Source organism: Schistocerca piceifrons, chromosome X, assembly GCF_021461385.2.
Source record: "Schistocerca piceifrons isolate TAMUIC-IGC-003096 chromosome X, iqSchPice1.1, whole genome shotgun sequence".
Classification (NCBI taxonomy): domain Eukaryota; kingdom Metazoa; phylum Arthropoda; class Insecta; order Orthoptera; family Acrididae; genus Schistocerca; species Schistocerca piceifrons.
In genome coordinates, this window is record NC_060149.1 from 620,921,436 (window position 1) to 620,937,726 (window position 16,291).

Genomic DNA, 16,291 nt, shown 5'->3' on the forward strand with positions numbered 1-16,291 from the left:
AATGCTGCATGATGTGAAGATGGTAAATCATAACCTAACATTACTTTTGTTATTCTTTGTTCTTGTTCTATTTTGTCTGCATTCGGCACTGCTTTGATCAATTTTAATGTACCAAGTCGTATCTGTTAAATATTCTCCTGGTTGTAATATTTGCCTAGATTATATCACCTGCTATTCTTGACTTAGCCATGACATTAAATCTTTCATGATGCCTGTTTCTACTTACTAATATACGTGCTACTCCTCTCATTCTTACCCATGCTAAAACATGTCTCTATACATTTCCTATTAGCAGCAAAACCCAAAAACTTATGCCTCTTGTGGCTTACTCTCATGAAATTACCAAAGTTTTCATGGTACCCATGGTTTTCCACAACTGAGGCAGTTATACTCTCTACACTGGCTGGTGTACTTCCCTTTTTTATGGCAAACCCAACAAACTATGGGATGTGACTCAGTGAATGGAGTGGAGTGCCCAGGTAAATTGTATTAAGTACATATTACAGGATTTAATGGTTCAGCCCTGGGTCCCTTACAATACACTACAGAAATATCTAACTTGTACATTATGGGAGAGTATTGGAAGTGCAAGCCAAAGGATGTAGATTGTGAGGTAACGGGCGAGTTGTGGCGCTCTGAAAATATTCTAAGATCAGAGTTGGTTGACTGCACGGACCGCTCGGTGGGCACGGGCCACTCGACAGGCCGACCACTTGATACCAGACGTTGGCCGAAGCAAGAGGGGTCCAGCCCAAGTGTGTGGCTGGGAATTCCATGGTGACGCTGTGTTGATGAAAGACACTTGTATGTCGAGAGTGCCAAAGATGGCGGACTTTGTGAAACCGTCATGGCAAACATTTCACAGTTTGTATAGAAATTAATAGTAGCCAGATGAATCATGATACCTCAGAAAGAAACATATACATTACTATTATTTGTACGATGATTCTGATGGTGCAATAAGATTTTCAATATCTTTATTAATTTAAAGTTTAGTATCTGACAGTAAATTATACAACCAGCAATGAATTTCCAAAATCTAAACGGTTCATCCGATGTCATCGATTAATGTGTCTTTAGAAAGCTATTAGTGTAAACCTAAATTGGTATGAATTACAGGCACGTAACTTGAATAGTACATGAGTTATTCGTAGTGCCGACTTGTGCACATGTGAGATTTCCGTGGCTTCTACAGTGAAGACATAGTGTGCATTTAGAAGTGAATATCTTGTGAGCTATGTTGTTGTACATAACTAATTACATGCAGTAGGAATCTATTGTTTCTCTGTTATTCAACTTATATTTTATTTAATTGATGGACCATCGACACCAATAAGTGTTTTGCAGAAATATACCACATTCTCAAAAGTACTTCTACTATCGTACTCATCCTTTAAAGTCCTTAAGATAGTACCTGCAGTTTGTATTTAATTGAAAGCTTTCATTTATAAATTTCTATGTTACATTTGCAATTACTGAGTGATAGGAACCTTCGACCATTCGATTCATGTGTAAATTCATGCTGTATACTGTAGACTCAGCAGTATTTGCCTTGTAATGCATCAACTACGTATCCCAGTGCCTAGACAGCAAAACCAGTCAAAACTTTTAATATTTCAACATTGAGTCAGAGGGAACGTAGTTGAGGCCCATCACACCACACCATCACATCATTTCATTTATATTAGAAAGCTCGTAAGATAATCCAATGAGTGAAAAACTGAAGTTCAGGTTGCTACTTACGTGTCATGCTGTCCCTGTTGAATCTTCAGCATCCATCCATCCATACACTTTCATTCACCCTTTTTGAAAGGCACTGCTACAGAACTGTGGCACTGGCTGCTGTCATCTGGTTGTTCATTTTAATCTTCAGCAGTCTTTTTTACATCAGTCATAACGGGAGAAAGCTTTGTGGGTGTGGGATGGGTGTAGTTCTGTGCTGAAAATGGGATGGTCATGTACCATAGGATAAGGTCCTGCTGAGGATACAACAACTTCTTTACTAATTTATACAGCTTTGACTCCATGATGTAACTAGTCCAAAGTGGCTGTGGATGGGCATGAGGACGAATGCAACAAGTCTTATATTAATCCAGTGTCAGCGTCTTCAACAACATGGTTTTCATTGAACACCAGTTAGGTGCAATTAAATCACAGGAAATAATAGATCTTGATTGTTCTTAGACTAAACAGAAAAAAGATTTCTTGAGGTGGATACCTCTTAGCAGTTGAAGTACTGTGAAGATTCACTAAATAATTTGTTAGTTCTGAAGAAAACTGTAACTTTGTTAGGCTGGTAAGCCTTATAACATGAATGTGCACACGTGTACACACACACACACACACACACACACACACACACACACACACACACACACCGTTAGTGCACTCTTGGTAGGCACAACTTGTGGTCAAACAAAGACCAGGAACTGCACCGCATTAGGCAAAAATATATGTCCATATGCAAGCCAAATGGTGATGGCTCGAAATAACAGAGACCAAATCAGTGTCCTTAATATATCCAAATATTGCAAGGTCATTGTAAATAAGTCCACTGGAGAGCATGTGGTGAGCTGAGACATGAGACTGAGACAGTCCACAGCAGTCGTTAAATCTACCACAGTTGTTTTACCCATGTGATGTGATGCCAGCAGATGTATTATTCTGTGCTACAGCTTAACAACCTCACTGGGCAGATGCGTAATTACATCAAATGCTCCATCTATATGTCCAGCAGGATTACACGATCCCTACCACCTTGAATCAGCCCATAGGACTGGAAGTGTTCTGAATAGTAGAGAGAAGGACATGGTGTGGCACGCTGCGAGGGCTGTGGTGCAGCTTGTGCTGGCGGTGGTAAAGGAGCCATGCCCATGTGCAATGCCAAAGATGCAGAAAGTAACAGTATCGGACTCGCAGTGGGCTGTGGGTCTTCTGTCACCCAGGCCCTAATCCATAGGGGTGATTGACACCAGCTCAAGTACTGGGAATGACAGGTGTCCACTGCCTGTGATGTTGTGTTGGGGCCACACCGTATGTGTGACAGATCCAGAGATGGAACTTGCACTGGATGGCACAGATGATGCTAGTTCCAGTGCTGGTGATGGATGGTATTTTCCATCTTGGTATTATTATGTATAGGAAATGAGGATACACATCTATGAAAACCGACCACTGGTCCCCATGGAACTAGCTTGCAAAATCTGTATGCACCCAATCCCATGGCTGGTAGGCTTGGGTGCTACAGTTTGGTACAACAGATAATCCTGACACATTTCAGCTTCTCACAAAACACTGGCAAAGTGGCCAGTACATGTACTGTTGGACAAGATTCTTCATTCTGAATACGCCTCAGTGAGACTGATGCAGGATTGTAATATATATTGAGTGCCAGTCCTCTGAAACACTACTTAACACTAGCAATCGTCCTGATTTTGATGCGGAGTTGATAGCCACCTATCTTGCTCTTGAGTGCATCTGCTCCTGGACTGGTGAGTCCTCCCTCATCAGTAGCTACGTGCTGATACTTTACAAGTGTTACCCATGCCACCCCTTGGTCCTGACTATCCAGGATTCCCTCTTTACCCTCAAACAATGTGGAATCTTTGTGGCCTGTGTTTGGACTTGGGGTCATGTTGGGGTCCTGGGGAATGAACACTCTGACAGGCTGGCCAAATTGGCTACTGGCGAGCTGCCTCTTGAGATCGGTATTCCGACACTGGACCTTTGATCAGTCTTATGCCATCAAGTTCTAAGAATTTGGAACACGGAATGGCATACTTTGACTTTGCTGAACAAACTACAAGTGATGAAGGAGATTGCGAATTTGTGGAGGTCCTCCATGTGGGCCTCTCATAAGGACCATCACCCTTTGCTGACTCCATATTGGTCATACTTGGCTGGCACATGGTCATCTCCTCCATTGTGAGGATCCTCCCCAGTGTTGTGGTGCCCATTTGACAGCGGTTCACATTTTGTTGGACTGTCCTAACTTTGCTGTCCTATGGTGGACTCTTAATCCTCCTGACTGACTGCCACTGGTGTCAGCAGAAAATACTTCAGCAGCTGACATGGTTTTAATGTTGATTCCTGAAGTTGTTTTTGCCACTTTCTTTCTGAAGGTGCCTCAGTCTTGTTGGCCCATTTGGGGGTTGTCAGGATAGCTTGTTGCCTCCTCTGACCCAATTGGGCAATAGCTATATGGGATTGGTGGTCTGTCCCAGCCATCCTACCTGTTCTTTAGCTTCTCTTCTCTTTCTTGCATGTTCTGTCTGACTTGGTGTTCCGCCTGTGTTTTCCTTTGCTTCTCTCACCATGTCCATGTCACTAGTCTTTACTGGGGTGCCTTTGGTAGGTGTGTGTGTGTGTGTGTGGGGGGGGGGGGGGGGCATATGTTCCCCATTGCAGTTTCTGCCCTTAAGGGCCTCCAGCTGTTCTCTGGACAGAGCTCCTTGCCTACCTTTCTTTCTTTACCCCTTTTCTTCTTCCTTGTTCCTTTATCTGGGCCTTTTTGACCTTCAATAGACCAGGAGGTTTTCTTGCCTTGGGTGTCATGCACTAGGTTCTTCTTTTATGCATAGTGTTGTTGCTCTGCCTGTTCCATGTAGGAGGAATTGATGACCTTGTAGTTTCATTCCTTTAATCATTAAACCAACCAACCAAACAACAGTCACAGTAAAGCCTAACTTAAAATGTTTGCATTTATGGCTAATTTGTATTAACTGGAAAAACTGTCTTCGGTGTGGATCTTCATATGGCAGCTGTGACATCCTTGGAAGTGATGGGAAATTCTGTGACCAACTGCTCTGATTATTAATCAGTGTGGGAAAGCAGTGGTTTGCGTATCAAATTTCTCATCCACTCCCACGGGGAATCTTGACGGTGTGTCAGCATTCAGTTGCTGAGATGAAAAAAGATGATAATGAATGGAATATTAGTATTTTGATAAGAAAAGAGCACAGTATTGTAACATCTAAGATGTCCATTCAGGCAACTTTGACTTAGGACCAAATATGGACAACAATGGCATATGAAGTGTATGTAACCAAATTAAATTCGTTGCCATACATGAAAATGTGGAACTTATGAAAAATAATTGTCAATGCTTCCTTCTCGATCTGTGAATATTATTCTTTACTGTGGTGAGCATTTTAGAGGTGGATGTGATAGGCCATTTCAAACCATTTTTATATGGTGGAACAGTCCCGATACCATATGGTGACATATCCATGGCTAACATAAGCAGTAAATGAGCTGATACCAGGTTAGGCATTGAGCAATTGGGAGACATTGCTTCAGCTTAAGGACAATCCATGGACCACTAGAAAGGGATTCCTTTTCTCCAGAGTAGAGTCAAAAGATAGCATATTTTCACAATTGTAGGGATACATAGGGCATAGTACGTAACCTTGCCTCTAAAAACCTGTGGTGTCACCGCCAGACACCACACTTGCTAGGTGGTAGCCTTTAAATCGGCTGCGGTCCGTTAGTATACGTCGGACCCATGTGTCGCCACTATCAGTGATTGCAGACCGAGCGCTGCCACACGGCAGGTCTAGAGAGACTCCCTAGCACTCGTCCAGTTGTACAGCCGACTTTGTTGCTAGCGATGGTTCACTGGCAAATTACGCTCTCATTTGCCGAGACGACAGTTAGCATAGCCTTCAGCTACGTCATTTGCTACGACCTAGCAAGGCGCCATTACCAGTTACTATTGATGCTGTAAAACATGTACCGTCAAGAGCGATGTTTACCAATAATGGATTAAAGTTAAGTATTCCAGCAGCTACGTACTATTTTTGTTAGTCTCATTTACTTGTCCTGTTCCAGACCTCACGCCAGCCTGCGCGAGCTTAACGCGTGCCTTTCGGTTTCCTCCTAGTGGATTGGCTGTCTTGCCAGTCCACAAGAAAACCTATAAATCCTTTGTGTTATTTGGTACTGGAATAAAGTAAATGGGTGCCACATTCTCTGACATTGGTTCAAGTCTTTCCTGGCTGAGGATATACCGTATATGCTTAAAAGTACCCTGAAAGAAAGAGCATTTTGACGAATAATACTTTAACTTGGCTTTCAAAAGGGCTGAAAATACTTGTTGGAGATTCAACAAATACTCCTCCTGAGTTTTTCCTGTCACTACGTAACACCCTGGCAATTGACACATTGTGGAATGTTTATAGTAGTCAAATGTTTATAGTAATTCTAGAAATTTCTGAAAGATCTCTACTGCACTAGCATGCCGAAAGGTAAACTATTATATTAATAGAGGCTATAAGGAGTATTTAATACCAGAATGGCTTTAAAAGCATGTACTGTGTTTTTGAAGTCCCCCCAAAGGCATAATGCACCATTTCCATGTGTTAAGTGAGAGATGAAGGAAGCATAACATGAAGACATAAGCTGTTCCTTACTGACAAAGAGTTTTCATCTGCATAGTAAGTAAATTACCAGCTATAATTTAGTGCACAGCTGCACTTTGTGTGCATCCAACTTCAGTTGTAGGTCCAAATCTGTCCGTAGTACTCTGACAGATTCACACTCATTTACATGGTCTAGTGAAATTAATGTAATGTCTGTGTGCAATAACCACTCACTGATGGCAGGTGACAGCCCTAGCAGTGGAGGGTATATAAAGCATGTGGGGGGATGTAAAGAACAGTGCAGTCATTGTCATTGTCCATTAACGAAGTGATTAATCTGATGTCCAAAAGGGTATGATCATTAGCTTTTGGGCCATCAATGATAGGGGTGAACGACAGCTACGGAGATGTGTATAGGCGAATAGATGTGCAACTGTTGGACAATGAACCACCCAAATTAACCATGGGACTACCAACAGTGTCTCCTCAGTGACTGTTCAGTGAATGTTTATGCATGTGGGTCTTTTCATCACGCACTTGGTTCATACACACATACTGACTGCTGTTCAACAGCAACGAAGACTGGAATTTGCATGCCGGTACCACAATTCTCATCTAATATGAATGGCAACAGGTGGCTTTTCCAGACGAATCACATTTTATGCTCCATTGGACAGATGGCCGTGCATGTGTACAGTGTGAAGTGTTTTAAAGCAAGTAGCCTGCAACAATTTTTGGAATAGCCTAGGCTGGAGGGCATTCCCTGGATGATCTCATCATTCTGGAAGGCACAGTGGATCAGCGCAACTATCCATCTATCCTTGGGGACCATGTCCACCCCTATATGCTGTTTCCTTGGCATGATGACATCTATCAGCAGGCCAGTGCAACAGGTCACACAGCTAGCAGTGTATGTGAGTGGTTCGGAAGAGCACCAGGATGAGTTTACCATACTCCCCTGGCCAACAAACTCCCCAGATTTAAACCCAATTGAGAGACTGTGGGACCACCTCGATTAGGCTGTTTTATCCATGCATCCACAATTGAGAATCCTATTGCAGCTGGCCATGGCACTGGAGTCAGTGTGGCTCCACATCCTGTTGGTACCCTCCAGAACCTCATCGACTCTGTTCCTGCATGTTCCATGGTGATCTGCACTGCAAAAGTTAGGTTTTCAGCTTTTGACATGGGATTATGTTAATTTGACTGGGCAATGTACTTTTTCACTGTTTATGAAGAAAAGAGGATATAGTTTCTGTGTTGTTGAAGGAAATCATATTCGCCATTGACTGTAGAAAGTATTTATTTCACAATTGCAGTTTTGACCTTTGGACCATTATCATGTGCTATTGCAAAAGGTTTTGCTTCATCACATCAGACTTTAAAATCATCTGGAATATGTACATGTCATCATCCAAACTAACCTTTTCACTGTCGAAATTCACTAACATCAAACGAGTTCGAAGCTCAGTGCATTGTGAAATGATGTAAATTAGCTGAACTGTTACCAGAGGTAACATCTCTCACGTAAATTGCTATTTGTTCGAAGAGATATTGACAGTCAGTGGTGAATATGATGTCATTTAAAAAGTTCTACATGGCTGTGAACCCTGGCCATGAGAAGATAATCAGTTTCAGTTTTGTTTCTGTGTACCACTGCCCTGATTTACCAACCATCGTCAGTGTTTTCCTTTTCACTTTGTGTACCTAGTATTAATAGCTATTTATGATTTACTTTGTTAGTTACATGCTAAACTATAGTTCATTTCTGTGGAAGGCTTAGTGATGTGACTGATGTCATTTACACAACAGAAGCACTGCAGTGTGTAGACAGTTTACAGCCATTTACTAATGTTTAGTGGAGATGGAAATGAAGAATACCAAAATACATGGTTCTTGCTATAAAATTCAATTTGGAGATAACAGTTGAAAATATATGGCTTCCATTGTGGTTGTACTGTGTGCTTTTGACTTTAATATCAAATAAATTTACAGTGACTTTTAAAGACCGTCTGGTGACATTTAAAATCATTCCAAAGTACAGAACTTGTTATTATTATTATTTCTTTCTTGTCTCAGACGTTATGTCTGGTTAAAAATGGAAGGTGACGCAGACCTTGATCAAGCGTGACTTCCTTTTAACTGTACAGTATATGTTACATTGCATTTATGAACTTTCGGGTAATTGAACAAGTGTCAATAATTACAGATTTCTGTAGTTGTATGTATAAGTTTGGATGTAGCTGTATTGCATTGGTGTACTGGTGGATATTGTGTGGTATGACTCCTGTAGTTGATAGTATAATTGGTATAATGTCAACTTTATCCTGATGCCACATGTCCTTGACTTCCTCAGCCAGTTGGATGTATTTTTCAATTTTTTCTCCTGTTTTCTTTTGTATATTTGTTGTGTTGGGTATGGATATTTCGATTAGTTGTGTTAATTTCTTCTTTTTATTGGCGAGTATGATGTCAGGTTTGTTATGTGGTGTTGTTTTATCTGTTATAATGGTTCTGTTCCAGTATAATTTGTATTCATCATTCTCCAGTACTTTTTGTGGTGCATACTTGTATGTGGGAACATGTTGTTTTATAAGTTTATGTTGTAAGGCAAGCTGTTGATGTATTATTTTTGCTACATTGTCATGTCTTCTGGGGTATTCTGTATTTGCTGGTATTGTACATCCGCTTGTGATGTGATCTACTGTTTCTATTTGTTGTTTGCAAAGTCTGCATTTATCTGTTGTGGTATTGGGATCTTTAATAATATGCTTGCTGTAATATCTGGTGTTTATTGTTTGATCCTGTATTGCAATCATGAATCCTTCTGTCTCACTGTATATATTGCCTTTTCTTAGCCATGTGTTGGATGCGTCTTGATCGATGTGTAGCTGTGTTAGATGATACGGGTGCTTGCCATGTAGTGTTTTCTTTTTCCAATTTACTTTCTTCGTATCTGTTGATGTTATGTGATCTAAAGGATTGTAGAAGTGGTTATGAAATTGCAGTGGTGTAGCCGATGTATTTATATGAGTGATTGCTTTGTGTATTTTGCTAGTTTCTGCTCGTTCTATAAAGAATTTTCTTAAATTGTCTACCTGTCCATAATGTAGGTTTTTTTATGTCGATAAATCCCCTTCCTCCTTCCTTTCTGCTTAATGTGAATCTTTCAGTTGCTGAATGTATGTGATGTATTCTATATTTGTGGCATTGTGATCGTGTAAGTGTATTGAGTACTTCTAGGTCTGTGTTACTCCATTTCACTACTCCAAATGAGTAGGTCAATATTGGTATAGCATAAGTATTTATACCTTTTGTCTTGTTTCTTGCTGTCAATTCTGTTTTCAGTATTTTTGTTAGTCTTTGTCTATATTTTTCTTTTAGTTCTTCTTTAATATTTGTATTATCTATTCCTATTTTTTGTCTGTATCCTAGATATTTATAGGCATATGTTTTTTCCATCGCTTCTATGCAGTCGCTGTGGTTATCCAATATGTAATCTTCGTGTTTAGTGTGTTTTCCCTTGACTATGCTATTTTTCTTACATTTGTCTGTTCCAAAAGCCATATTTATATCATTGCTTAATACTTCTGTTATCTTTAGTAATTGGTTGAGTTGTTGATTTGTTGCTGCCAGTAGTTTTAGATCATCCATGTATAGCAAATGTGTGATTTTGTGTGGGTGTGTTCCAGTAATATTGTATCCATAATTTGTATTATTTAGCATGTTGGATAGTGGGTTCAGAGCAAGGCAGAACCAGAAAGGAATTAATGAGTCTCCTTGGTATATTCCACACTTAATCTGTATTGGCTGTGATGTGACATTATTTGAATTTGTTTGGATATTAAGTGTGGTTTTCCAATTTTTCATTACTATGTTTAGGAACTGTATCAATTTAGGATCTATTTTGTATATTTACAATATTTGTAGTAACCATGAGTGGGGTACACTATCAAAAGCTTTTTGGTAATCAATGTATGCGTAGTGCAGCGACCTTTGTTTAGTTTTAGCTTGATATGTCACCTCTGCATCTATTATCAGTTGCTCTTTACATCCTCGTGCTCCTTTGCAACAGCCTTTTTGTTCTCCATTTATAATTTTGTTCTGTGTTGTATGTGTCATTAATTTCTGTGTAATGACTGAAGTTAATATTTTGTATATTGTTGGTAGGCATGTTATGGGGCGATATTTAGCTGGGTTTGCTATGTCTGCTTGATCTTTAGGTTTCAGATAAGTTATTCCATGTGTAAGTGTATCAGGGAATGTGTATGGGTCTGCAATGTAACTGTTAAATAATTTAGTTAGATGTGAATGTGTTGAGGTGAACTTCTTTAGCCAGAAATTTGCTATTTTATCTTTTCTAGGGGTTTTCCAATTGTGAGTAGAATTAATTGCTTGGGTGACTTCATGTTGCAAAATTATCACTTCAGGCATTTGTGGTATCATCTTCTATGTATCTGTTTCTGCTTGTATCCACCGTGCATGCCTGTTATGTTGTACCGGGTTTGACCATATGTTGCTCCAGAAGTGTTCCATGTCTGTTATGTTTGGTGGATTGTCTATTTTAATGTGTTTGTTATCTATTGTCTGGTAAAATTTCTTTTGGTTTGTGTTGAATGTTTGGTTTTGTTTCCTTCTATTTTCACTTTTTTTGTATCTTCTAAGTCGTTTGGCCAATGCTTGTAATTTCTGCTTCTTTTCATCTAATTGCTCTATCGCTTCTTGTTGTGAGATTTTACCTAACCTTTTTCGTTTTTTTCTGACATTTCATTTCTTATAAATTGTGTTAGCTGTCCGATGTCTTTTCTCAGTTTTTCTATTCTGATCTGTAGCCTGTGTTGCCATGCTGGTTTTGTGGGTTTCTTCTGTGTGTTGGTTGGTTCTGATCTCTGCCTAGTGTGTATATTTAGTGTAGTGAGTGCTCCTATATAAACCAGTAGTTGTAACTCTTCCATAGTTGTGTTTTCGTTTATTTTGTTGTGTATGATTGTGTTGATAGTTTTTATTGTTGTTTCGACTTGTGGGTTATTTGGCGGTCTATGCAAGAATGGTCCAATGTCTGTATTTGTGTCTTTGTATTCTATATATGTCAGCTGAAATTTCTCTTCTATATCTAACATGTGTGTCACTTCGTGTTCTATTTGTGCTTGTTCTGGTGGCTGTCTTAAGATTTTGTTTTCCTCTGACTGTTTAATTGATGCGTGTTGTTCTTTGTTTGTTTGCTCTGGGATGTTTGAGTCCATTACTGAATTTTCTTCTTCTTCTGATTGCACATTATTTTGTTCCAGTATTTGTTGTACTTGTTGCTTGATGTTTTCTAATTCTGTCTGGGGTATCCTGTTATTTTTGATTATTACACGGATCTGATCAGCTAGTCGTTGTTCTGTTAAAAATTTTAATTTTGGGTATCTGGTAATAAATGTTGTGTATACTTGTGATCTGTATCCAGTTGTGTTGGTTCCTAGGTTTGTTGCTTGGTAATAACAGAACATGAGGTGTCGATTAACTTCATCTGACCATCTCATCCTCTGTCTTTGTTTTCCTTCTAGGGTGGTTGCAGGAAGCATATCCTGCAAAACACCTCTATTAGGATTTGAATCATTTTCCAGTTGGCTAGCAGTGTCATTACCATTGTCCCCGACCATGACGGCGCTTGTCCGAGGCTTCTTTAGTTCTGTCCTGAGCCAACTAATCACACTAAAAGGGGGGTTAGCCCTATTAGTGGTTTGTTCTTTTCGTCGCCTTTTACGACTGGCAGAACATACCAGAGGCCTATTCTTTTCCCAGGCCTCCACGGGAATTATTATTATTATTATTGTCATTAGGATTATTATTAGTATCATCAATCAGATGTAGACAATTTACTGGAGTGAGCAAAGCTGATGAACAGTGTAGCACTAAATTTTTACATTATGAACTAATTTGTGTATAGTGTGTGTAGTATGTGGAGTGATGAGTGTTGAGAAGTGAATGAACAGGGTACCAATACTTTTTTACATAATAAAATAACTTCTTTGGAAGAATGTTTACACAAAACAGTATTGTGCACTAGGGATAACTCAGATGAGTTTCACTGTTTTAAACTGACTTTCCTGGCGCATTCAGAAGATGGAGGCTCAGTCCATTCCAGCCATCTTCATTTAGGTCATGGCCTCCATAAGTAGCTTCAGGTGAATGTGGGGATGGTTCCTATGATAAACCTACAGTCAACTATCTATCACATACTTGTTAGACTGGACCTTTAAGTGTGAAATTGCATGTGTGTGTATGGCTTATGTTTTAATTCTTAAACTGCAATGTCATGGGGGACATGCTGGTGCTGCTGCCGCTTTAAACAAACTGGATAAGTTACAAATTCTTTGATCTACGTGTACATACATACTCCAGAAACCATCATATGGTGTGTGGTAGAGGGTACTCTGTATCACTACTAGCCCTATCCTTTCCTGTTCAACTCACAAATAGAATCAGGGAGAAATGACTGTTTATATGCCTCCCTATGAGCTCTAATTTTTGGTATCTTATCTTCATATTCCTTATGCAAAATATATGTTGGTGGGAGTAGGATTGTTTTGCAGTCAGCTTAAATTCTGTATCTCCAAATTTTCTCAATATTGTTCCATGAAAAGAACATCGCCTTCCAACAAGGGATCCTCATTTGAGTTCCCAGCGCATTTCCATAACCCTTGCGTGTTGTTTGAACCTACCGGTGACAAGTCTAGCAGCACGCCTCTGAATTGCTTCGATGTCTTCCTTTAATCTCTCATGGTGTGGATCCCAAACACCTGAGCAGTACTGAAGAATAGGTCATACTAGTCTTCCCTATGGGTGAACTACACTTTCCTAAAATTCTCCCAGTAAACAGAAGTTGACCATTTACCTTTCCTACCACAATCCTCAGATGCTCTTTCCATTCCACATTGCTTTGCAACATTACATCCCAGTATTTAAACGATGTGACTGTGTGAAGCGGGACACTACTAATGCTGTTTCTGAACATTATGAGTTTGTTTTTATACTCATCCGCATTAACTTACATTTTTCTACATTTAGAGCTAGCTGCCATTCATTACACCCACCAGAAATTTTGTCTGTCATCTTGTATCATCATACAGTCATTCAAAAATGACATCTTCCCATAAACCATTGCATCATCATTAAACAATTGCAGATTGCTCCCCACCTTGTCTGCTAGATCATTTATGTATATGGAAAATAATAGTGGTCCTATCACACTTCCCTAGGTCTTTCCAGATGACACCCTTATCTCTGATGAACTTGCACTATTGCGGACAACATATACTGGTTTCCATCACTTTAAGTGTTTGATTGCTGAATTTGGTCCCTGTTGCAGTTGTGGATGATGACCATGACCTACTTTGAAATGAGACTTTCTGTAATGTGTACAAAATGTACTTCTTTGTGTTTAGTTGTGAATCCATGTAAAAAAGTTACCACACAACTATTATCAAATAACTGTCTGAGATCTCTTCTTTGTTGTTTGACGATATTCAGATTTTTTACCTTTGCTGATTAGGAATTATGTGTATTACAGGTTGACCAAGTTGTGGGTGCAGCACATTAGCATCAGTGGCTGATATAAAGGAAAAGAACACAGTGGACTTGGGGAAACACAGGATTAAAATTATCACAAGGTAGGAATTAACTACTTTTTTGTAATGTTGCCCTGAGCTGTGGTGCATGAAATATGGTGTTAGGTGTAGTAATCAGCATCGCTGTCTGGCATGCTGCTGGTCTTCAGTTCAACCCCCAGTGCACAGCAATTGTTTGTTATTTAGTATTTTTCATTTCTGGAAGGTTCTTGAAATATGTTTGAAATGCTTGTACATTCTGGAATATTTGTTGTTTGTATAAATACCAGCATTTCAGAATATTCAATGTTTGTAGAAATAGCTCCACTGTCCATCCAGAAGTTCGGTTCTGCTGTGACTGAATGTTGGTGTTCTTAATCAACATGCTTTCAGTGCCAAATGTTGTATTTCAGTGATGACTCAGCTTTCGTATTTGGACTTCAGTGTGGTTATGGTGTAACATTCTTTGGTATAAACACCAGGTACTTCAGAACACCTATATCACTGTGGCTCCAATTAGGCAATGTAAGAGCTGTTGCATTCGTAGGCAGGAATTAGAATAGAAACAGCACATCATTCCCATGGGGTCTATATATTCATGAGACCAATAGATTCCAAGCCAGCGGTAAGTTAGCTGTACATCAGGCATCAATCAGAGTTATCCAGAGATACTGGTCAAGACTTGACAAAATGGCTGAAAGAATTTGATCGAGACAAAGAAACAGAAAGAAACTCAAATGCTGGTATAAATTCCAGGCCAAACTGAAGAAAACCTTTGGTGAAAAACAACAGCAAGTCTGCTTAGCAGAAGAACCATTAAAGAATAGGGCCCAACATCATGCTGAAACAACAGTCATTCGTACAGAAGGTTTTGGCCATTTGCTACATTGCTAATCTGAATATGATAAGAGCCGACAAGATCTTACATTTTAATAAAGGAGTCACAGAAGACATGAACCAAACTGTTTTGGTAAAGAATCTCACAACAACAGAAGAATTCATCAAGTGGTGCCAGTACATTGAAGGCATGCAACAGAAAGAAATCAGACAAAAGAGGTATGTTCGACTCGTGGTCTCTATGCCAGGTATGGATGACCACCGTGACCTCACTTCTCTCATACACCAAGTTGTAAGAGAAGAGATACAGCATTTTATGGCAGCCAGAACTGTCGAACTGAATACCCAAGATATAGCGCTCATGAACATTGACCTTGTGTGTAAGGAGGTAATAGGGAATGTTGAAGAATGTTGGCACTGATCTTCACCACCAGTTGAATGCAGCATGAATAATGGACTTACCAACTCGGATGTACTTTTTTTTTTTTTTTTTTTTTATTTAATCGTACGGCTATCTCCCCCCCCCCCCCAACAGGTCTGGTAGGCTGTTCGCTGGGTGCCTGTCTTTCAAGTTGATGCCACTTCAGTGACCTGCAGTCGATGAGGATGATAGGATGATGATGAGGACAGCACAATACCCAGTCCGTGGGTGGAGAAAATTCCCCAACCCAGCCGGGATTCGAACCCGGGCCCAGAGGATTGACAATCCGTCACGCTGACCGTGGATGTACGTTACCACCACCAAATGACAACCCAGCATGTAACCGATGCAGGTACAACCAACCCCTTTGCCAGGTAAAAACTCTGGCAGAAGAACAGGCATTTGGGAACGGAGGACAACACACCAATCTAGTTACACTGTGAATACATTGTGTGTTACAGCAGAGAAATAAGATAACTGTTCAATGACTATTCTGCCAAAAGATGTCAACCATCAACAACAGTCCTATTCACACCAGTCAGCTGCAGATGATTATAGCTAAACTGTGGACCAAAGAACATCACTTCACCATGGACAAAGTCACTCCCCAACATGCCATAGCTGTTCCTTGTTGCTGTGCAGAGTTAACAGCTGCTTGCTGAATCACCAAATTCAGGGAAACTAAGCCAGGTGACCATCAGTGGAGGTAAGGCTGCCACACATGAAAATCCTCCATGTACAACAATTACCGAGATGACAGTAAATCTCATTGACGGCCATACAGTCTAGATGTTAGTCAACTCAGGGGCTTTTTTTAATAATGTCATATACGTATTGCCATCAGCTAAAGAAGACTGCTTCGTGATATGAGAGTGATTGTGCTGAAGATTGGAAATGGGAAATACATTCAGCCAACAAGAGCAAGTATTGCAAGACTAACTACCAACCACAGAACACAGCCCTTCAAATTCGTCATTTTAAGAGACTGTAGCTATGATGTAATTCTTGGATGGGATTCTTGCAGCTGTCATAAACAGTGAGAGACTGTGAAAAGTTGATGAAGACATTCCAGCAAGCACACA

General features: G+C 39.9%; 1 protein-coding gene across 5 annotated transcripts in view; it reads left to right on the forward strand.

Annotated features, from left to right (window-relative positions):
• LOC124721852 (tRNA:m(4)X modification enzyme TRM13 homolog) overlaps positions 1-16,291 on the forward strand; it is a 146,061-nt gene that overhangs the window by 29,547 nt on the left and 100,223 nt on the right. For all 5 annotated transcript variants that reach the window (XM_047246986.1, XM_047246985.1, XM_047246984.1 and 2 more), the window contains one exon: positions 13,915-14,014. The gene's annotated coding sequence lies outside the window, so the exon portion shown is untranslated. The remainder of the gene's footprint in view (positions 1-13,914; positions 14,015-16,291) is intronic.